The 24,527-nt window shown below is 53.5% G+C and overlaps 1 protein-coding gene across 2 annotated transcripts in view; it reads right to left on the bottom strand.

Annotated features, from left to right (window-relative positions):
* The window catches only part of DLGAP4 (DLG associated protein 4), a 230,765-nt gene extending 209,469 nt beyond the window's left edge, over positions 1-21,296 (bottom strand). The window contains exon 1 of one of the 2 annotated variants that reach the window (XM_007964068.3): positions 21,195-21,296. The gene's annotated coding sequence lies outside the window, so the exon portion shown is untranslated. The remainder of the gene's footprint in view (positions 1-21,194) is intronic. The other variant, XM_007964089.3, reaches the window with a different exon arrangement.
* Positions 21,297-24,527: the final 3,231 nt, after the last annotated feature.

Here is a 24,527-nt window from a genome sequence, read left to right as displayed (position 1 = left end):
AGGAATGTAAGAAGAAATAGGCAAATCTCCAATTATAGTCAGAGATGTCTACAGCTCTCTCTCTCAATAACTGGTAGAGCAAGTGGACAGAAAATAAATAAGGATACAGAAGATTTGAAAATGATCAACCAACTTGACCTGACATTTATAGAACACTCCATAGCCTAACAACAGAATACACACTCTTTTCATGGAACATTTACCAAGATAGACCAGATTCCAGGCCATTAAACAAGTCTCAATACATTTTAGAAGATTAAAGTTATGCAAAATATGTTATATCATCTTAATGGAATTAAAAAACTAAACTAAAAACAATTAACAGAAAGATCCCTGAAAAATCCTCAAATATTTGGAAATCAGATAACACATTTCTAAAAGACCCATGGTCCAAAGAGGGAAGCAAAAGGGAAATTAGAAACTACTCTGAACTGAATAAAAATGAAAATATAATATATCAAAATGTGTGGGGTGCTGCTAAAGCAGTACTTAGAGGAAACTTTATAGCACTAAATGCCTATACTCATGAAGACAAAAGCTTTAACATTAATGACCTCTGCTTTACCTTAAAAAAACAAAACTAGAAAAAGAAAAACAAATTAACCCTGAACTAAGTGGGAGAAAGAAAACAGCATCAGAACAGAAAATCACTAAAAGAGAAAACAAACAATAAGAAAAATCAGTGACACCAAAACTGTCCTTCAAAAAGATCAATACAATTGATAAATATGTAGCCAGACTGATCAAAAATTAAAAATAAGAAAGACAGAGAGATCAGACACATATTACAAATATCAGGAATGAAACAGGTCACATAGCTACAGAGTCTACAGATATTAAAAGGATAATAAGGTTCAAAACTTATTACAAAGCTACAATAATCAAGTCAATGTGGAACTGTCATAAGGATAGATCAATGGAACAGAACTGAGGATCTAAAAACAACTACAACAACAAATCTCACATTTATGGTTAATTGATTTTCAAAAGCGGTGCCAAGACCATTCAATAGAGAAAGAACAGTCTTTTCAATAAATGGTGCCAGCACAACTTATTATTCATATGCAAAATAATTAAATTTGACCCCTACCTCACACCAGGCACAAAAAATTAACTCAAAATGGATCAAATACCTAAATGTAAGAGCTAGAACTATAAAGCTCTTTATTTTATTTTATTTTATTTTATTTTATTTTATTTTTTTGACAGAGTCTCACGCTGTTGCACAGGCTGGAGTGCAGTGGTACAATCTCAGCTCACTGAAACCTCTGCCTCCTGGGTTCAAGTGATTCTCCTGCCTCTGCCTCCCTAGTAGCTGGGACTACAGGTGACCACCACCACACCCAGCTAATTTTCATATTTTTAGTAGAGGTGAGGTTTCACCATGTTGGCCAGGCTGGTTTCAAACTCCTGACCTCAAATGATCCTCCCAACTCAGCCTCCCAAAGTGCTGGGATCACAGGCATGAGCCACCGTGCCTGGCCGAACTATAAAGCTCTTAGAAGAAAACACAGGCATAAATATTCATGCCATTGAATTAGGCAACTGTTTCTTAGATATGACACCGCAAGAAAATGCACCAAAAGAAAAAAAAGAGAGATGAATTGGACTTCACTAAAGTTTAAAACTTTTGTGCTCTAAAGCAGGGGTCCCAAGTCCCTGGGCCATGAACCTGTACCAGTCTGTGGCCTGTTAGGAACTGGGCCACAGAGCAGGAGGTGAGCAGCCGGCAAGCCAGCGTTACCGCCTGAGCTCCTCCTCCTGTCAAATCAGCGGTGGCATTAGATTCTCACAGGAGTACAAATCCTACTGTGAACTACGCATGCGAGGGATCTAGGTTACATGCTCCTTATGGGAATCAAACTAATGCCTGATGATCTGAGATGAAACAGTTTCATCCCAAAACTTGCCTTCCATGAAACCAGTTCCTGGTACCAAAAAGGTTGGGGACCCCTGCTGTAAAGGCACTATCAAGAAAGTGAAGAGACAACCCACAGAATAAATAAACTCCACTCTTGGTATATAGCCAACAGAAATAACCTCATAAGTTTCCCAAAAGACATCTATAAGAAAGCTCAAAGCAGCACTATCCATATAGTCAAAAACTAGAAATATTCCAAAATCTATCAAGAATAGAATGGATAAAGTATGACATATTCGCTAAATGGAATACTAGGCAGCAATATAAAAGAATGAACTTACCAATACACCCAACAGCCATGATGAATCTCATTGACAAAGTGAGGAGCAAAAGAAGTTAGCACAAAAGAGACAATCTGCACGATGTTGTTTATATGAAGGTGTGAAGAAGACAAAATGAAGCTATGGCTTTAGGAGTCAGAATACTGGTTGCCCCTGGGGGAGGGAGGTGGGGAATTAACTGGAAAAGGCAAGACAGAGCCTTTTGGTAGAGCTGGAAATATCCTACATCTTTTTTTTTTTTTTTTTTTTTTTTTTTTTGAGACAGGGTCTCTCTCTCACTCCAGGCTGAGTGCAGTGATGAGAACATGGCTCACTGCAGCCTCAACCTCCCAGACTCAAGCGATCCTCCCACCTCAGCCTCCTCCCAAGTAGCTGGGACCACAAGCACGCACCACCATGCCCAGCTAGATTTTGTATCTTTTGTAGAGATGGGGTTTCACCATGTTGCCCAGGCTGGTCTCAAATTCCTGGGCTCAAGCAATCCACCCTCCTCAACCTCCCAAAGTGTTGGGATTACCGACGTGAGCCACTGCACCCGGCCTGGAAATATCCTGTGTCTTGACCTCAGTGGTGGTTACAAGGGTGAGATATATGCATATATCAAGTTATACTATCTGCTTAAGATTAGTACACTCTACGACACGTGTTATACCACAACTCAGAAATTTCAAATATAATAATACCCAGTAGGATGGCCAGCATCAAGGGGAGAAGTAGCTGCAGATGAGTCGCACTAATGTGACCCTATTGCAAAATCATCTGCACAGATGCCCTCCGTCTACAGACGACTTTGACATTCTCTGAGCTACCATTTATAAGCACTTGCTGTGTGCCACATGCTGTCCTAAGCAGTTCATTAAGTCATTTCATCCTCACAATAGTCTTAGGAGGCAGGCATCATCACTGCCCCTACTTTACAGATGAGGGGAACTGAGGCACAGAGAAGTTAGATAACTTTCTGAAGTCAAGCCCCCAGTAAGCGGCAGAGCTAGATTTGCATCTAGACCTTCTGGCGCCACAACCCATGCTCTTACGTAAATCCCCAAATCCTGACCACAGTGCAGAAGGCCCCATACGGTCTGGCCCCCGCCACCCTCTAGTGCTTCACCTGTCCTCCGTCCACATCCCAACACTCCAGCCTCACCATCTTCCTTCCTCTTCCCTGAAAACCCCACCTTCCTTACACCCCAGGGTTTGCACATTTGCAGTTTCCTCTGTCGGAATGTTTTCTTCTGCTCCTCTTTGCTGGGGCAACTTCTCCTCATCCCTTAGGTCTCAGTTCAAGAGTCACCTCCTCCAGGAAGCCTCTGCGACTCCAGTCAGGGCCCATGGTCCCCGTGACCCTCCTCCATGGGCCTCATCACTGTTTTACCTGCTTTTGGAGTTCCCTAAGGGCCACTCTATGCCAGACCCTGTGGTGGGCAGAGGGGACATGGCTCTGAGTGAAAGGGACTCTCCTGGCCCTTAGGGCTGGAAGATCGGCATCAAAATGTGGTCAGCACTGCAGGTAGATTGAGGGGGATCTGTACGTTTTTCTTTATACTTTGGGTTTTATCTGCTGGATATTTTTCTGGTGGGCAGGTACTATTACCAAGCCCTCAGCATTTCTCCACTCTGGGACCCCCACCTTTCCCCCTCCTCGCTCCCTCCCCATGCTTGTTCTCCCAACTCTGCCTACAGCCCCAGTGGGAGGGATATTAATAAGCAGGAGTGAGAAGGTCACCCAGCTCACAAGCACTGAGCCCTCCTAGACTCGGGCGCAGATGAAATGCGCTGAGGCTGGGGAGCGCACCAGGCGCTGAGTACGTGTGAGCTATTTCTGATTCCCACCAGGCCGGGCAGAGCACATCTGAGGTGGAAGCCGGGGCCAGCCTGGTGAGTGGCTGTGGAGCCAATGACCAGCTGCCCCAGCCATGCTCACACCAGACATGGCCACTGCCCTGCTGGAAACTCCCCCGCAGCCCTCCAGGGCCCATGCAGCAGCTGAGGCCCTCAGCCTGGCACTCGAGGCTCTGAAAGACCCCATCCCTGCCTGTCTTCTTGCTCCCCATTTTCCCAGGTGCAGCCAGGTCTTCCCTCTACCCTGGCCCTTTGCACATGCTGTTCCCTCTGCCAGGAAGGCCTGTTCCATCTCCAGGTGTGGGCTCACTCTCACTTAACCAACGGGTGTCCGCTTGGACCACTCCTTCCTCTGAGAAGCCTTCCCTGACCATCACCCCAGCGTGGGTGCCCTTGACCTAGGGCTTCCTGCTGCCATGCAGGTACCCACTGTTGTCTTCGTGGTCTATGATCCCGCTCCTAGACTGTGATGTGGCTCCTTTGAGGGCCTTCATCTCCATGTCCTACATCCAGCAAGGACCTGGCCCACAGCAGGCGCAAATCCTCTTTTGCTAACTGACTACACAGGGGACAAAGTGCTGAGTCCTGGAAGGGGTACAGGAGGGTTCAGGAACTCAGAGGAAGTTGGGGGTAGATGGAGAGCCAAGGATTGATTTGGCTGTGACTTGGAGGTAAAGAGTCAGAGAGATGTGGCCTTAGGTAGCAGAGAGGGTGCAGAGGGAGACCGGTCCACGGTCAGTAGAGGGCCAGGCCTCTGTCTGATCAGTGTCCCCCTCACCCAGCCAGTAGCCCCCAGAGGTCCCAGGCAGGTGGGCAAAGGGGGCCCAGACTCCAGGTTCCAGGTGTGGCTGCTCACAGGCCCTGCCTCCCCAGCCCTGACAAGTACAGCGGATGCAGAATCTGTCTGGAACAAAGCATTTCATCTAAATATATCTGCTTTCCAATGCAGGGCACGCAGCAAGGGACTGGGGGGCACGACGCAGGCCTGCAGTGTGAGGAGAACCGGAGCCCCCACCCACAGCCCCACAGCCCCACTGCCGCCTGCCCTGGCAGAGGGAGTCCACCAGGGCGAGGGTCAGGGTGGGCCTGGCTGGGCCCCTCCAAGCAGGGTTCCCATTGCCTGAGCTCCCACCCCAAAGCTGCCACTTTGAATGTGGGCCAGGCACAAATCAGGACAATAGAGGAGGGAGGGGACACAGGGTGGGGCTGGGGAAGGGGGACACAGAGGAAGGCTTGGAGGAGGGGACAAAGGGAGGCCTGGGAGAGGAAGACACAGAGGGAGGCCTAGAGGAGGGGGACACAGAGGGAGGCCCAGGGGAGGGGGACACACAGGGGGGCCTGAGGGAGGGGGACACAGAGGGAGGCCCGGAGGAGGGGGACACAGAGGGAGGCCCGGGGGAGGGGGACACAGAGGGAGGCCCGGGGGAGGGGGACACAGAGGGAGGCCCGGGGGAGGGGGACACAGAGGGAGGCATGGGGGAGGGGGACACAGAGGGAGGCATGGGGGAGGGGGACACAGAGGGAGGCCTGGGGGAGGGGGACACAGAGGGAGGCCTGGGGGAGGGGGACACAGAGGGAGGCCTGGGGGAGGGGGACACAGAGAGGCCTGGGGGAGGGGGACACAGAGGGAGGTCTGGGGGAGGGGGACACAGAGGGAGGCCCGGGGGAGGGGGACATAGAGGGAGGTCTGGGGGAGCGGGACACAGAGGGAGGCCTGGGGGAGGGGGCCTTGAATCCAGGTTCCTCAGATTCCAGACTCTCCCCACCACCTTGCTGTGAGAGAGGCACAGAGAAGGAGGCAACTCCAACAGGGTCACACAGAGGCCTGGAGTGGTGAGGGGAGGAGGACCCAAGCATCCGCCTCCCAGGCCTCCTAGTTGCCCTGAGGGCCCCTAGATTCCTCTTTAGCTCCTTGAAGTTCTCCCAAGAATCCTTAAGGAGTTGGGCAGCAGGAAAGGCACTGGACTGAGAGTCATGAGGCTGTGATGCCGTCCCCGCTCCACCTCTGAGGCCTTTGGACTAGTCATCTGTGGGCCCTGGTTTCCCCCTCTGTGAGGTGGGGACAAGCACTGTGCCCTCTGCGCAGGGCTCTGTCCACAGTGCTCACCCTTGGCCCACTTTCCCAGGCTGGCCCTTCTGTGAGCTGCCCTGGGCTAGGCTAGGGAGGGAGTGCCAGAAGGTTCCGGGGGGTGTGCGGGTGTCAGGAGAGAGCACAGTAACACCAGCTGCCTTATTTTGGGGACTTGCTGTATGCCAGGCTCTGTCCTCAGTACTTGAACACACAGGACCTCAATTCACCCTCAAACCAAGCCTCTGAGACAGGCAATGACACTGTTATCCCTCCAAGGACAGAGGGGGAAACTGAGGCTGAGAGAGGTTTCTGTGACCTGCTCAAAGTCACACAGCTGGTGATCGGAGCGGGGACTCAAACTTGGGCCACCCCTCAAAATCAGCAGCTCCCTCCCTCCAGGCCTGAGACTGATGCCCACCTTTCCAACTAGTTTTGCTCTTTTTTTTTTTGAGACAGAGTCTCACTCTGTTGCCAGGCTGGAGTGCAGTGGCGCAATCTCGACTTGCTGCAACCTCCACCTCCCGGGTTCAAGCGATTCTCCTACTTCAGCCTCCTGAGTAGCTGGGACTACAGGCACGCACCACCACGCCCAGTTAGTTTTTGTATTTTTAGTAGAGATGGAGTTTCACCCTGTTGGCCGGGATGGTCTCCATCTCTTGACCTCATGATCCGCCCACCTCGGCCTCCCAAAGTGCTAGGACTACAGGTGTGAGCTACTGCTTCTGGCCTCAGTTTTGCTCTTGTAATGGAAAACAAAATCAGAAAAAACCCTGCTCATTAGAACAGCTCGTCATCAACAATCACTGCTATGAACACCTCATTTCCAGACAGGCCTGAAGACCCCACCCAGCCAGAGCCTCTCTGTCCTTGTCCGTCTCACCCAAGGCAGGAGGGTGCAGTAGTTAAGATCCTGGGCAAGGGCTGGGTGCACACCTGTAATCCCAGCACTTTGGGAGGTTGAGGAGGGAGGATCGCTTGAGGCCAGGAGTTCAAGACCAGCCTGGGCAGCAAAGTGAGACCCCTCTTTACAAAAAATTTTAAAAATTAGCCAGGTCCAGTGGCACACCCCTGTAGTCCCAGCTACTCGAGAGGCTGAGTGGGGAGGATCGCTTGTGCCCAGGAGTGGGAGGCTGCAGTGAGCCATGACTGCACTACTACCTTTCAGCCTGGGAGACAGGGAGACAATTCTGGGTCCACCAGCTGCCGGATGAGTGACCTCAGGAGTGTCACTCTTCCTCTCTGTGCCTTGCCTCCTCTCCTGTGAGGACAGTGGCCCCTTCTGCTTAGAGTCCCAGGGCATATTGGAGAGACAGCTGGTGTGAAGCTGTGACCCAGAACCCACTCAGAAACAGCCCTTATCACTGCCTAACCTGACCATCATGAGGGTAAACTGGATGCCCTCAAAGTCACTCCTGGAGTGGACTGTGTGTGTGTGTGAGTGAGAGCACACATTTATTAGTGCTTTAAGCTGCTAAGTGTTGGGGTAATTTGTTCCACAGTAATAGGTAGCGAGTATAGAAGATGAGCCTTGATTCAGGGTAGAACTGAGGCTGGAGAGAATCAGGGCTGGCTTCAGAGGCTGTGCTGGGCCATGCTCCCAGGCTGGGCACGCCCAGGGCTCTTTCCTTTAGTGGCCCTGATCTGTCCAGAGGACCATCCCTGCCAACCTCAGCCAGCCCTGTGTGGCTGCTCTTTATGACTGTGTTGGACTCAAGAACGGATCTGACTCAGCTATGTGCAGCACCCAGTTAGACGTGCTCACCTCTCAGTTTTCAGAAAATTCTCACAAGAGTGCTGGGCTCGGTGTCTCACACCCACAATACCAGCAACTCGGGAGGCTGGACAGAAGGATTGCTTGAGCCAGGAGTTCAAGACCAGCCTGGGCAACATAGCAAGACCCCATCTCTAAATTTTTTTTAAAAAATGTAGCTGGGCATGGCAGCATGCAACTGTAATCCTGGCTACTTGAGAGGCTGAGGCAGGAAGATTGTTTGAGCCCAGGAGTTAAAGGCTGCAGTGAGCTATGATCATGTCACTGCACTCCGACCTGGGCAACAGAGCTCTGTCAAAAAAAAAAAAAAAAAAAAAAAAGAGGAAAGGAAGGAAAAGAAAAGAGGAGAGAGGAGAGGAGAGGAGAAGAGAGGAGAAAAGGGAAGAATAAAAGAAAAGAAAGAAGGAAGGAAGGAGAGAGAAAGAGAGAGGAAAGAAAGAAAGAGAGATAGGAAAAGAGAGGAGAGGAGAGAAAGGAAGAAAATTTTCATAGTAGCCTCCTTGGAGGTTAACATTATTATCTCCAGTGCCTAGAATAGTCTCTGGCACATAACAGATATTCATATTAGTGTAGACTAGGTTACAGTAATAAAATAGACTCTAAAATTTCAGAGGCTTCAAGAACAAGAAATTTATTCCTATCCTGGAGAAAGATTTTCAAACAGTTGAGCTTCTCCCCGGTTGAAAAGCCAGCTCCAGTAGGTGTGCAAGCCAAACAGGTTGCCGGTCAGCCAGCTCCCTGTCTGCCCAGCCTCAGTTACTCCCTCAGTGCCAGGTCCAGGTGAGGGGGTGACCCCCAGAGAAGAGGCTGGGGAGGAGGGGAGTGATGGGCTGCAATGGGACGGGCTGGCCTGGGCTGCTGTCCAAGGCACCCCCGGGAGACCCAGCTCCTCTGTGAGGGGGCGCTGGGCAGTACTGCTGAAGGGGATGGGCTGGTGAGCTGGGCTGCCTTTCCACCCCCACCTGTTCTCAGGCCCACCTGGACTACCAGGCTCAACAATGCTCAGGTAACACACATGCTGTGCCCCTGCTGTGTGCCAGGCCCCAGCCTCTGCCCGATGGGACACCCTCACAGTCTAGTCCGCTGAGGGGGTACGGTGACCCATGTGGTTGGGAAAGCCAGGTTTCCTGGAAAGGGGAGGTCTGAGCTGAGCCATCAGTAACAAATCAGAGTTACCAAGCCAAGTCTGTGGGGAAGGATTTCCAGGGAGAGGGAACAGTAAGCACAAAGGCAGGAAAGCCAGAGGACATGGAAGGTTCTGGGCATGCCCAGTCATTCAGCATTCAGGTGAGCTGTAGGTAGGGTGAGATGGGGGCACAGCAGGAGGGGCTGCTGAGGTGCACAGAGGTAGGTGACAGGGGCAGCAATGGCCTCATTCAGGGCTCTGGGCCATGAGCAGCTGGATGTGGTTACTTAACCTGCGTGGAGGACGCACCAGCAGGAAATCAGGTAGGAGGCAGGGATGGTCATCTTTGCCAGAGGCCATGAAGGCTGTTGCCAAAAGATGCTTGAGAAGGGGAGGTCAGTGGGAAGGAGCCCGACTTCCGCTTTGTGGCTGATCCCCCAAACGCATCTCAAGGGCTCAGGATGAGACGCTGCCTTCCCGCTGGCCTCCACGACCAGGCTTGTCATTATCAAACCCAGCCTTGCAAATGGTTCCTGAAAGCCACAGGGCTGGTGGGCCATACCACCCCCTCCCAGGCTGCCCACTGCCTTTGTCTCTGCCCGGCCAGTGTCAGCAGAGAGAGGTCACAGACTGAGATGGCAGAGGTCAGTCACCTCTGGCCTTGGCCTCAGCAGCGGGCAGGCAGCCAACACCGGGAAGTACCAGGAAGGCCTGGGGAGTGGTCGGCCAGGAGAGCACTGTAGGTCTGCCCTGCTCTGGAACCTTCTGTGGCTCCCTAGTTTCTTTCAGTGGGATGCACCCAACAAGAGGAGGCTGAGAGGCTGGGAAGGGGAGGCCCAGCCCCTCTGACTTGCTGCAGGGCCTCAGGAACGTTGCTCAAATGTCCTGAGTTGGACTCAATGATGGCCACTGGCTCTGCTAGCTGTGGCCAGGACAGACCTCCAGCAACCCCAGGGACCCAACCATGTTCACCAAGTTTCTAGTCTTGCCTAGGCAGGCTGCTTCGTGGCTCCGAGCCTCAGTTTCCTCCTGTCACCAGTCCATGCAGACCATGAAGCCCACGCAGCCAGCCCTGACTGTTCCTTATTCCAAGTTCCTGGCTGCTCTCTCCAGGCTTGTGACCCATGGCTCTCCATGCTGCCCCCACACCCCACCACACCCCTCCTCACTCTCAGGTCTCAGCTCCTGGACCCCAAGACGGCTACAGTCTCCTCTTAGCTCTCCTGGGTCGCAGTGTCTGTCACTATTATGAGTTTATATGCATCTGGGAGGTGATGTAACACAACACACACAAACACACACCTCACAGCACACACACACACCACACACACCACATCACACACACCACACACATATCACACCACACATCACACACACCACACCACATACCACACATCACACACCACACACACATCACATCACACACATCCCACACACCGCACACACCACACATGCACCACACACAACATACATAACACACACACCACACACCATACACAACACACCACAAATACACATCACACACCATACACACACATCATACATAGCACACACACCACACAACATACATAACATACACCACACACTACACACCCACACCACACACTCATCACACCACACACATCCCACACACTGCACACACCACACATGCACCACACACAACATACATAACACACACACCACACACACACCACACACCATACATAACACACCACAAACACACATCACACACCACACACACACACATCACATACACCATACATAGCACACACACCACACACCGTACATAACATACACCACACACCACACACCCACACCACACACACATCACACCACACACCCACCCCACACACACATCACACCACAAACCCACTCCACACACATCATACCACACACCCACACCCCACACCACACATCACACACACTACACACCACACACACACCACACTACACATAACACACACACACCACACACACCATACATAACACAGACACAACACACAGCACACAGCACAACCACCAAACACACACACACTACACACCACACACATTACACACCACATACCCACACCACACATACCATACATAACACATCATACACATCACACTTCATACCACACACACACACCACACCACATACCACACATCACACACCACACACACATCCCACACACTACACACACCACACACACACACCACACACCATACATAACACACACACACCAAACACCACACACCATACATAACACACCACAAACACACATCACACACCACACACACCACACACACATCACACACATCATACATAGCACACACACACCACACAAACACCACACACCATACATAACACACCACAAACACACATCACACACCACACACACACCACACACCACATACACATCACACACACCACACCACATACCACACATCACACACCACACACACACACCACACAAACACCACACACCATACATAACACACCACAAACACACATCACACACCACACACACCACACACACACCACACACCACATACACATCACACACACCACACCACATACCACACATCACACACCACACACACACACCACACACACATCCCACACACTACACACACCACACACACACACCACACACCATACATAACACACCACAAACACACATCACACACCACACACACCACACACACACCACACACATCATACATAGCACACACACCACACAACATACATATACACCACACACCACACACCACACAATCACACCACACACACATTCCACACACACATCACACCACAAACCCACTCCACACACATCATACCACATACCCACACCCCACACCACACATCACACACACTACACACCACACACATACACACCACACACATACACACCACACCATACACAACACAAACACACACACCACACATAACAGACACAACACACAGCACACAGCACAACCACCAAACACACACATACCACTACACACTACACACCACATACCTCACACACCACATACCTACACCACACATACCATACATAACACATCATACACATCACACTTCATATACACCACACACACGCCACACAAATACCACACCACACACACACACACCATACATACCACACACACAGCCCACACACTGCACAGATGCCACACACAGCACACATGCCACACTGACATCACACACACACCACACACATGCCAGATACCTCACACACCATAACACACAAACACACCACACACACAACCACCAAACACACAACATATATACACCACACACGCACCACACACATGCCACACACACCACAAACCACACAGATGCCACACACACCACACACCCAACTACCAAACACACAACACATACACACCACACACACCATACATACCACACACACACCACACAGATGCCACACACATCACAGAAATGCCACAAAGATACCCCTCACACACACCACACACATCACACACACACCTCACATACATACCACACACACCCCACATGTATACCACAACACCATACAGATCCCACACACACACCACACGTCACGCACACACACCACATACACCACACAAATCACATACACACCACACAGATACAGATACCACACACACCATACATGCCACGTGTACACACCACACAGTATACATACCACACACACAACAGATACCAAACTCATACCACACACACACCACACATACAGCATACATACTACACACACCACACACACAACAGATACCAAACATACACCACATACAGCACACACACACCAAACACAACACACACATCACACACCCTACACACACACCACATACCACAACACACCACACACCACATACATGCCACACATCACATACATGCCACACACACCATACACATGTCACACAGACACTACACATACACACCACACATACATACCACACCATACATACATATCATACATCCACACTCACAGCACACACCACATACACACCATACATGCTTCACATGAACATACCACACACCACACACACACCATACACACCATAGTCCCACACACATCACACACACCACACACACACCATACATACATCATGCACACCACACACACAGCATACGCCACGCAGTGCACACACACCACATATGACACACACACACTACAAACACCATACACACCCCCCACACACACCACAAATAGATACATGACACACACCACATGCACATCACACATACCACACACCATACACACCACATATCCTACACAGCACACACATCACATACCATACACATACACACACTACACCACACTACACACCACACATACATACCACACACACACACACACACCATACACTACACATACACACATACAAACAGCATGCACACACACACACCCTTCACATTCCCTACACACACACACCACACCACACACACACACACACACACAGAGGGAGTGGGAAGGACCCTGAGGGTGGCCCTCCCTCCCTGTCCCCATCTGCACTCTCCCAGAGTCCCCTGTGAACCAGATCTACGAGGGTCGGATGCATAGATGGGCAGAGGTGGGCCTGGCCCCTGGTCTAGTCAAGATCCCCAGAGCCACCCGCCTTTGCACGCGCCTCTGCTCCCAGCATGCTGTCCCTGGAAGGCCTCGTGCACTCCCAGTCCTCCAGGAATCCCTCACACCCCGAGGTGGCAGGTCCCTGAGGAAGTGTCAGATGCCAACACTCCTTCTCCTGCCGCCACACTCACTTTGAGGAGAGGAGCTGTAGGTCAGGTGGGGAGGCTCAGAAAAATTCCAGCAGCACCAGGTGGGGCTCAGAGAAGGGCAAGGCAACCCCAACATCACCTCCTGACTCTTGCTGCGGAAACTGAGTCCCAGAGAGGGCACAAGGAGCCCTCACAAGGAGTGGCCCAGCGGGCCTCTTGCCTGGGGTCTACCTTCTCAACTGGGTGCATGAATCACACACACCTGGGTTCACATCCTAGCTCTACTACCCACCAGCTGTGCAGCCTCGGTTTCCCCAGATGTAAAACAGGGATGACCACAGCACCTTGTTCCCTCAGCTGCAGGGTGTGCCCATGGAAAACACAGGCGGCAGAGGGTTCTGACTCTATCTCCAACCCAGCAGTCTCTGGACCACGGCCCTGTCCCCCCAGCAGCAGACCAAGTCCAGTCAGGAGCTCCTCCCCAATTGCGGGTGACCCCCTAGAGCTGTCACTGCAAAGCTGCCTGGTCAGCCCCAGAATCTCACAGCCCAGCCCTCACAGTACCCACTGTTCAGAAAAGGCAGGCAAGCATGCCAGGGTCACACAGCAAGGCCTTGGCATGCTGAGACTCCAACTTGGGCCCTGTTCAGCTGAGCCTCCAGCCTTGAGCCTCCCACTCCCTGAGTGGATCTGGCGGAGCTGAGGTGGTGTCAGGGCTTGGTGGCAGCCACAGAGGGAGAGAGGCAGGCAGGCGGCTGGGGGTGGTGGGAAGAACCTTTCCCCCTGTCTCTAGCAAACCCAGATTCCCGTTTCCAAGCTGCACTCCAGAGTCCTCGGGCGCTGCGTCACTGCACGCAGTCAGCCCACAGTGGGCGGAAGGAAAGGCTCCCTCCCCATGACAGGAGCTGGAAGACAGAGGGCGGTGGGGAAGCCAGGTGGCAGGTCAGGGGTGAGGACAGTGAGGACTCCCTGACACCGCTCAGAGGGAAACCCAACTCGCTTCATCCCTGGAGTCACAGAGGGCTAAGCCGGGAAAGACTCAGAAACCGAACTCCCACCTCTACTCCCACCGAGTAGCTGGAGGCCCAGAGAGGGGCAGGCAGTCAGTTAGGGACACACAGCAGCAGCAAACCTGCTCGTTCCTCTTACTACAAACCCCCAAATACCCAGCACCCATGTCCTGGCAGCTGCAACAAAAAGCCTCCTGGACCCACCTCTGTCTGCCCCCACAGGTTATCTGTCACCACAGGAAGAAAAATACCTGAACCCAGAGGCCGAGTGCTCACTCCCAGCCAGGCACCTGGGGGGTGCGGAGTCCCACTGCCGCCACCAGCACAACACCTCTTCAGGATGTGGTTCTGATCCCCCATCGTGAGTCCCAGTGCAGTGCTAGGTACACAGCAGGCACTCCATAAGTGCCTCAATAAGTCTTTTGCCCCATTTAGACACCAGGATGCCTGCCCCATTTCTACATCATCAAAGACAGAACCTGCCCACATCTTCTGCTTTCTAAAGATGACCCCCTCACGCACCAAATGTTCTGTTAGCCACTTTTGAAGCAGACTCCCAGAGGTGGGTGACCGGCACAGCCCTTCTCTCACCTAAGCAGAGTGCACATGTGACTGTGGCTGGGAGGTGGCTGCACTGTGTGTGTGTGTGTGTGCACGTGCGCGTGCACACATATTGAGGGTTCTGCCCTTTCCATGAACAGTCCCAGAAACCAAATAATCTTGTTCTTCCTCAACAATGGACTGCCGGTCATGGTCACTCCTTATCACCCACATCACTCCCCGTGCCCTGTGAGAAGCCTGAGAGATGCGCTGGCTTAACCACAATTGTGTGCTGGGGAAGCGCAGAGGAGTCGGGAGAGAGGCCACAGTTCTCTGATGCCCACCCCTCAGTACCTGTGAACCTCACAGTTCAGATGGGGCCCCTGGAGGGGCTGGGGGAGTGGTGGCCGCCGACAGCAGAGCGGCCACGGAATCCAAGGGTGGTCCCGAGGCTGCTCTCCAGACCAGGCCCAGCTCTGCCCCCAGCGTGTCTGTTCAGGTTTCCCAAAGCCAGGAACTGGGACTGCTGCACTTGATTCCCTCCTCACTCAACGCTTGCTGTGGAACAAACAGGAACTTCAGAATCCCCAGAACACGGGGCTAAGACCAGCCTCTAAACTCTAACTGACTTACGTCCAAACCCTGGCCTCTGTCTTCCAGTCCCTGTCATGGGGAGGGAGCCTTTCGTCCAAATGCTGGCACCTCCACTTCACCAGCTGTGCAGCCTTGGCTCTCTGTGCCCCAGTTTCCTGTTCCATAAAATGGGGGTGATAATCATAACAGGGTGTGATGGAGGCTGAAAGAGAGTCCAGGCATCAAGTACTGCATCAGTGCTCACTAACAGAGGTCTGAGCAGTGCACATGGCCTGGGAGACGGTCTAAAACGCTTTGTTGAAGGAATAAATGAAAAGAAATGCTAGCCAATGATACAGTTATTATTATTATTATCACCGTCAACATCAGCAGGGATCCCCAAGCCTGGTTTTGCAACCAGCCCTGGTGAGGGGTGTAGCAAAATTCTCCAAACAAAATGTGCTTCCATTCATTTTGGGTTTTTGAAAAGGCCACGTCAGACAGCTCGGTGGCGAGGAGGCGGGTTGCGAAACCTAGCACAGAAGGATCCTGGGCCCCGCTCCTTGGCTCAGGAAATAATGTGCGATCTGCAAGCGAGAGGCCCCTACACGCTGCCCTCCTGACAAGGACCCAGTGAGAGGGGCGCCTCGGCTGAGGGTCCACCCCCCACCCTCCAAGTGACTTTGGGCAGCCACCCAACCACTCTGAGCCTCAGTTTCCTCATCTGTCAAATGGAGACAATATCCCTTTTCATTCCTAACCCTGGCTGCGGCTAGGATGGGTGATCAAATGGGTTCTACGAACTGTAGAGTACTGCACACCCCTAAAGGCTTCAGTCCTGGCCCTGGAGGAGCTGCCAGGAGCCGCTGTGGAGGGGATATAGGAACAGAACAGGCAACCCTCTCCCCAATAGGTCACAACGAAAGAATGTCTAGTCATGTGAGTCTCAAAGCGTCCCCCCATATTCTGATGAAGTAGGAAGTGGGCTTGTCTTTGGTACAACACACAGGACTCCTCAGTGACAGCTTTTCCCAAAGATGCCCAGTGAGTTTGCTCTCCAACCCCCTCACTCCCTTAACCAACAGAGTCATCTGTTAGAAGAAACTGCCAAGCCTCGTCAGCCCCATGCTGACGCCAGCCCTGGGAGCTTACACACGAAAGCTGCCCTTCAAAGCCACTACAGCAAACCCGGTGGCTTGCTCTGGATTCAAACCCTGGCACCTCCACCTCACTAGCTGTGCAGCCTTGGAGACCTTACTAATAAACTAAACTAATGCTCAGTTTCCTTGTCCAGAAAACAGGAGGAGAGCCCACCAGATGTCCCAAGATGCAGGGCTCTCAGGATCACAGACTTCGGACAGTGGAAGGCAGAAGGCCCCTCAGAGATCACCAGGTCCAAGTCTTCACTCTATCAAGGGCGCCCAGAGAGGGGACACGCCTCATCCAAAGAAACACAGCAAATTTGCAACAGGGCTCCTAGAAGAGTGGATGCCCACCATGCTGCACCCTATTCCCTCCACCACCAGCCTCCCTGTGGCCCACTCAGGAGTGGCCACCTCTGCTTAAAAGGACACATAACCCACAGCATCCCCAAGCTCACCCAGCATGTGGCTGCCTTCCTGTCTTTATTGATGCAGTTCTTTTCTTTTTCTTTTTCCTTTTCTTTTTTTTTTTTCTTTTAGAGACAGGGTCTCACTATGTTGCCTAGACTGGTCTCAAACTCCTGGGCTCAAGGAATCCTCCCACCTTGGCCTCCCAAAGTACTGGGATTACAAGCATGGGCCACTGTGCCTTATCCATGCAGTTCTCACAGCCAGCAGTGTCCTTCCCCACTATTCTCCATCTACCCAAATCCCCAAAGCCTCCAAAACCCAGCTCAAGTGCATATCCTTTAAGAAGCACTTCTGGCCCTTGGACAGCACCAGTCTCCACGACTAGGAAGCACCTGGCAGGACGGCTGCAGTTTACAGAGTGGGATCCTCGCAGGTCTGACTCTGTGTCCCCAAGCCTGGCACAGGGCTGGGCACTGAGTGGGCCTCAGGAAGCACTAGTAGCTCAAAGAACGAACAGAGGACTAGGAAATGAAAGAGTGAACAGGCCAGTGACCTGGCGAGTGAGGGAAGGCTGAACAGGTAGACAGGTGACGATGTGAGCAAATGAATAGCCACAGGGGGAAATGCCTGGCCGGGGGCACACCCATAAAGATGCTGGGTCTGCCCCAGCATGGCCCCTCGCCCTCTTGTAGAGCCCTTGGGGGTCCCACAGACCTGCTGGGATTTTAGAGGCTACAGGCCTGTAACTCCCGCAGATCCTGGCTAAATGCCTCTGTGTACGCAGACCCAGCTAGAGGCCGGGAACGCACATGGACAGTCATGTTGGCAACGGCCTGGCCAAGTCTCCCCTCGTTCCCCAGAGCCCAGCCCTCTACTCAGAATGGACCAGGTCGTCAAAAGTCAAAAGAAATGGATGAGTGCCCACGTTGAGCCAAGACGTCTTCTCAGCACCAGGGGAATGGTGTGAAGAGGCAGGCGGGACCCTGCCCATCTCTGCACCAACCACACCCAGAGACATCCAAGAAGGATGGGGATGGGGTAATGAAGCACAGGCCCACAGGGCTGGGCACGTGGTGACAGTGACACAGCCAGGCCTGGGCATCGAGGAAGGCTTTCTTCTGGAAGCGATGCTTAAGCTTGGGTGATGAGCAGTAGTTGAACAGGCACATGGGAGAAGGGGGCTGGAGATGTTCAGGCAGAGGAGCCAGCATGTGTGAAGACCCTGAAGCTGGAGGGAATGTGGCCTGTTCCAGGAACTGAAGGCAGGCCAGGGGGACCCGAGCCAAAGAGGGAGGGGGTGGGGAGCAAGACGTGGCTAGAAAGTAGCTAGTTGGGGGGAGGGGGAGGTTGCGTTTCATCCTGTGAACCATGACATTTATTGAGTACCTACTGTGTGCTTTCTATAAAAAAAAAAAAAACCCTGCATTCAAGATTTTATTAATTCACATTTCAGAACGTTTAAATGAAAGTGTTCAAATGCACTGATGTCAGAGAATGCGATTTTCTAATGCTTTTCTGAATGAATGAATACCCATCACGGAAGTATAGGAGGGTAGGGACCACCCGCTTCTGTCACATACAGTGCCCAGGATACGGTTCCTCAGAGCCTCCCCATCATGTGAAACTGCTGGCATTTACGAAGCCCGTGGCTCACAAACCACACAAGAACCTAATGAGATGTCAGTGGGTGCCCCTAATACATCCGATACGTCAGCATCTCCTGAAAGCTCCAAAGCACACATTCTCTCCTAGTTCCCAAGTGCTGCACAGCCTTCCTTCAAAAACACCAACTCAGCTGCCAGGCAGCTTCATGCCCGGGGCACAGCCCTCAGACCTGCAGCTCCATCTCAAGGCTGGCACCAGCCGGATGCTTCCTGGGGTTCCACATAACCCAACCATCAGGTCCTATCCAGCTCACAGTTTCTCTTCAGCATGGACACTGTCTCCAATACCTGACACAGGCTGCCTCCCCCCACAAAACAGAGGCTCCTGGAGGTGGGGACCCTGTCAGCCATTGCACTCCCCAGTGCCCCAGCACAGGCCTCACCAGGCCTCTGGCAGGTAAGTACGGGGTCGCCATGGACACCACACACAGGCACACTCCCAGAAGTTGAGTTGTGCTGTCCCAGCTCCTGGAGGACCCAGGATCCCTGGCCCACCCCTGCCACAGCGGGAGACAGGCACTCTCGCCAGCCCCACGTGCATAGCCAGCATCTCCGGAGCTGCTGGTAACACACTTGGAGTCTGCCGCTGACTGGCCCCAACAGCCGGCTCTGGGGCCTGGTGGTGGCTCCAACACTCCAGCCACCCATCAGCCAGGCCAGAGTACCAGCTCTGCGGCCCCACCCTGAGACCAGGCAGCCCAGTGCCCTCTGGCAGAGAAGGCAAGGGAGAGGTGGCCACCAAGGAGGGACAGAAACAGGGCTCCTCCAATAGGCGTTCTCGAAGATGGTCCTGTACAACTGATTCCCACCACCTCTAACTGGCAGAAAACAGCCCCCTCCCACAAGTGAGAGCTCAGAGGCAGAGAGAGCCAGGACTCCCTCCTTCCCACTGGGGAGTAGTCTTGGAGAAGAGGTGCAATGGAGGTAGAGGCAGGGCAGGCCAGTCTCCCCAGGGGCTGGAACTGCAGCCCCCTCCCGCTATGTCATTTCCACTTCCAGGCAGGTGGAGGTGCCGGGAACCTTCTCCCCATCAGCGCTGCCCTCCAAGCTTAGGGCTTCCCATTCTCAGGGCACCTCCACTACCCACCGCACCCCCTCCCCCTCGCAGAACTGGCCTTTGCCAATCACAACCCCTCCCCCATTTCTTTTTTTCCCACATCAACAGTCTCTGACAGCCGGTCTCTTTAACACAGGCAGTGGAGGAAGAAGAGGAGAAGGGACAGAGGGACAGAGGGATAGAGGGATGGAGGGATGGAGGGATGGAGGGATGGAGGGGGATTGGAGCGGCAGGTTCAGCCAAAAGAGACCAAGGGCCATCACACGTCCAGGTAGCACATGTCCCCTCCCAGCCGGCCCGGCACATCTGGATCCAGCTGGTCCCCGCGGCCACCTGGTCCATCCGCCACTGGGTCTGAACGTGAACCCCTGTCTCCGCGGGGCGCCGCACGTGGGGGCCTCCGGTAGCCATGTGAGTGCCCCCCCAGCCCAGGTGCCCGGGTCAGCCCAGCCCCTCGCAGGGACGCAAACAGGGAGGGGGCGCTATGCAGCGCGGGAGGGGGGTGCTGCCCCTGCCCCCTCCCCAGATGCCAGGTCCGGGAAAGAGCTTGGGAAGGGGGGAGCCGGCGGCTCCTGGGGCTACCGAGGCGGGATCCGAGGCAGCTGGGATGAATGGAGGAATGCCCCGGCCAGCATAGCCCTGCTCTCCCAGGCGCCAAGGTTGGCCGGGAACGGGAGAGGTCCGTCTGACCCCCAGGCCGCCCTGCGGATTAGGGGGCGGGCCTGAGGAGGGGGCTTCCAGGCTTTGGCAGCCTGATACAGGGTACGGGGGAGTCCGCGGGAAAAAGAGCCAGAATGCGGGTCCGGCCCCGGACAGGGGTTCCGGGCCCCAGTGCCGCCGCCCCTGATTTGAGGGTCCGGGGAGATGTAGATGGGGCGATCCCAACCAGAGAAGGCGCTTCCCAGCCGCACAGCCGGCCCCTCGGACCCGGGCTCGGAAGACAGAACTGGCAGGGGAGGGGGCTTTTCTGCGCCAGCACCGCCCCCCGGTTCAGGGAGGTCTGTCGGGGAGGAGACCGGATTGGGGGGTCTAGACGAGGGACGGAGCGCGCCGGCCCGGGAAGGGGGTAGGAGCCGCCGCGCGCCACCCCCGCGCCCTCACCTGCGCCGGGCGCTTCGGCCGCCTCCGGCCCGTTTGGCCGCTCCGCTGCGCCGCCGCCGCCGCCTGTCGGGTCAGCTCGCAGGTCCGCGCGCCTAGGCCCCAGCCCCCGCCCCGGCCCTGGCCCGCGGGCGCCCCATGCCTCTCCTCCGGCCGGCGCGGCGCCCCAGATGCGGCTGCGGGAGGAGGAGCCGCGCGGCCCCGGCTCCCCGAGAGCGGCGGGGAGGGGGCGGGGAGCGGGGAGAGGCGCGCGGGGGAGGGGGCCGTGCGGCTGCGCCCAAAACCAGGCGCGGATCTGGCCGCGGGCGCGGGGCTGGGGGGGCCTTGGGGGCGCCCGCGCAGTTCCTGGCGCCCCACCCCCACCCGCGCCCCCGCAACCCGGGGGAAGCGGGAGGGTCTCTGCAGCCGGAGACCGCTCTGTCGCTAGCCGGAAGAGCGCTTGGAAATCCGGGGCCGCCAGTCCAGAGAGGGCAGGCTACTGGAACAAGGTCACACAGCGCGGGCCGCAGTGGCACGGGACCCCGGAACCCCAGGCTATGGGGCGGGCCGGTAGGAACCTGTGTTGACCATCGCCGCCCCGTGGAGGAGGGAAACTGAGGCCCAGAGAGAACGAGACTGGTCCCGGTCACACTGCGCGAGTCAGGAACCATCCCACCCCCGAGAACTCGGGGCTTCTGCCTCTGGGAATGGGTGCCCCCTCCCGGTGACCTGCTTCCGCAGAACCCTCTCCCAGGTGTCTTCTCGCCTCTGGCTGAACGGGGGTTAAATGCAGTCTCTGAAGTGGGATGGACCTGAACTGCGTACCGGCCCTACCTCTCCTGGCTCTGTGGTTACAGACAAAAGACTGTCCCTCTTTGAGCCCCATTCCTCCACCCGTAAAATGGGGACACCATGAGTCTCTATCGCCAACTTGGGTGAGAAACCAAAGAGATAATGGGTATAAGCTCTTTACCGGTGCCTGGCATTCAGTAGGTGTCAAATGAATGTGCCTGCCTTCCCTGGCTCCCACACACAGCCATCTCCAGAGAATGCCAGTTGAATGCAGAAGGGTCAGAATGGGTGAAAGGGTGGCCTGCAAGGCTCCTCACAGCCCTATTCCAGTCTCCTCCACCACCCATCCACCCTGCTCACATCCCCGACCCAGTGATGACTGTTCCAGTGCCCAGCCTCTGCCTTCCCCTGTGCCTGCCATGCCCTCCCACCTCTCTACCTGACAAACTCCTACTCATCCATCAAGGCCCAAAGCAATCTGTTTCGTACCCCAGCTTCTCACACTCCCTACCAGTCTACCCATGTTTCCTTTCTCCAGAACATATTCCCCTTCCCCCAGTGTCTGGTCTGGGTTTGTCTCTATCTTCTCTGGCTCCAACAACTGGGGTGAGAGGAAGTCACTCAGAGGAGATGACACCCTGAGGCCCAGTGCTGCCCAAGAGGGCTTCCTGGAAGAGGTAGGGTTTTAGTAAAGCCTGGATGGAGAGGTGAGTTTAACACTTGTATGCAGCAGGCAAAGAGGTGGCATGTTTGGGCAGGGTGTCAACAAGGAGGATAGTGGGCTCCCTGGAGCAGTGGGAAGATCTTGGCGAATGAGCTGGGAGCCAGCGAGAGCCAGGGGCTGAACAGCGACCTGGCAGTATATATATGATCAGGTTGAAGATGAGCAGGCTTTGCCCTGGAGAACACCTCACACGGGGGCCCGGGAGACTTGCACAAGGATGTTCATAGCAGCATCGTTTGTAATAGTGAAAAGCTGGACACAGCCTAAATGTCCATCATCTGGAAACTGGATAAATAGCAACACATTCAGACAATGGAAAACTGTCTCTGCTCCACAATCCTCAAAATAGGTGAATGCAAGCTTATGCATCCTGAGGCTAAATCTCAAAAACACACTGTTGATTCAGTTTGTGAAAATCCAGGGTTGTACACTTATAATTTGTGTGCTCTTTGTATGAATGTTGCTCTTTGTATGAATGTTATACTTCAATACAATTTTTTAAATAAAAATATATATTGTTGGATGGAAAAAGCAAGTTGCAGATGGAAAATATAATTTCATGCCAGATATATAAAGTTTGAAAACACACAACACAATACCATATATTGTTTAGCGACACATACATATGTAATACAAGTGTAAAAGCATGCATGGGAGTGATAGACAGCAAATTCAAGAGAGTAGTGACCGTGAGGGAGAGAGGGAAGGGAATGTTGTAATAAGGGCTTTAAATATACTTGAAGTGGTTTATGTCTTAAGCTGGGGTGGTGGGCACATGGGTGTTTGTCACGCTGTTCTCTAGACTTTTCTTTGGACATAAAATATTCCTATTGTAATACATTTTTGTTTTGTAGAAAGTCAGGTGGTGCCTGGGAAGGCAATGGGGAGCCATTGCTGGTTCTTGAGCAGGAGTGTGACATGGCAGTGGACTGGAAGAGGCAAGGCTAGAGAAAGGAAGGTCAAGGAGGCTAGTGTGATGGCACAGGGGAGAGATGCAAAGCTCCAAGTGGGAACAAGGATGGGGTTATGGGGAGGAGGGGAAGGAAGGGCAAGTTTTAGAGGAATAAGCATTGGGCATGCTTAGGTAAGGGTCACAAACCTAAATGCCCACAGGGCTTAGACAGGTTGTTTAAGCAAGTTGTGAGCCTAGAGTTGTGGGGACTGTGATACATGGTCCAGCAGGAGCAGCCCCTACTCAGCACCAGCTGATTTTGCCATCTAGGGAAGGAGACAGTGGAGCCATATCTTATTTTTTCAAGAGTAACTAGCAGTTAAGATTTTCTGAAATGTAAAACTTCAGAAAATCCTGGAAAATAATGGCAACTAAAGTGAAAAAATTGTTAACTCTATGCAAACCAAGCCATATAGGTTCACAGCCTCTCCAGTGAGGAAGAGACTTCAGGAGAAGAAATGAAGGGATAATGACACAGAGTTTTCCTGCCTGTGAGGCTGAGGAGGCTCACAACCTGAGCAGCAATCAGGGAGGGCTTCCTGGAAGAACTGGCACAGGGCAACAAAGGGGGAAGGCGTTTCTGATTGAAAGAACAGCATATGCAAAGGCAGGACTGAGTTGAGTGAGCCTAAAAGAAAAAAGAGCAAAAAACAGGAACAGGCGTTTCACAGAAGGGGAAACATATGGCCAGTAAACATACGAAGAGGTGCCTGACCTCGTTAGTCATGGGGGAAATGTAAGTCAAGACCATGATGAGATGCCACTGCACGCCCAGTCGACTGGTAACAATGAGAACGCGAGACAATACCAAGAGCTGGGGAAGCTGTAGCTCAGTGGCAGCTCTGAAGTTGCTGCCAGGAGGATGATCTGGGCCACCCACTGCGACCCA

This window comes from Chlorocebus sabaeus, chromosome 2 (assembly GCF_047675955.1).
Source record: "Chlorocebus sabaeus isolate Y175 chromosome 2, mChlSab1.0.hap1, whole genome shotgun sequence".
Taxonomy (NCBI): domain Eukaryota; kingdom Metazoa; phylum Chordata; class Mammalia; order Primates; family Cercopithecidae; genus Chlorocebus; species Chlorocebus sabaeus.
Note: the sequence above shows the minus strand (reverse complement) of the source record. Positions and strands in the feature narration are given on the sequence as shown.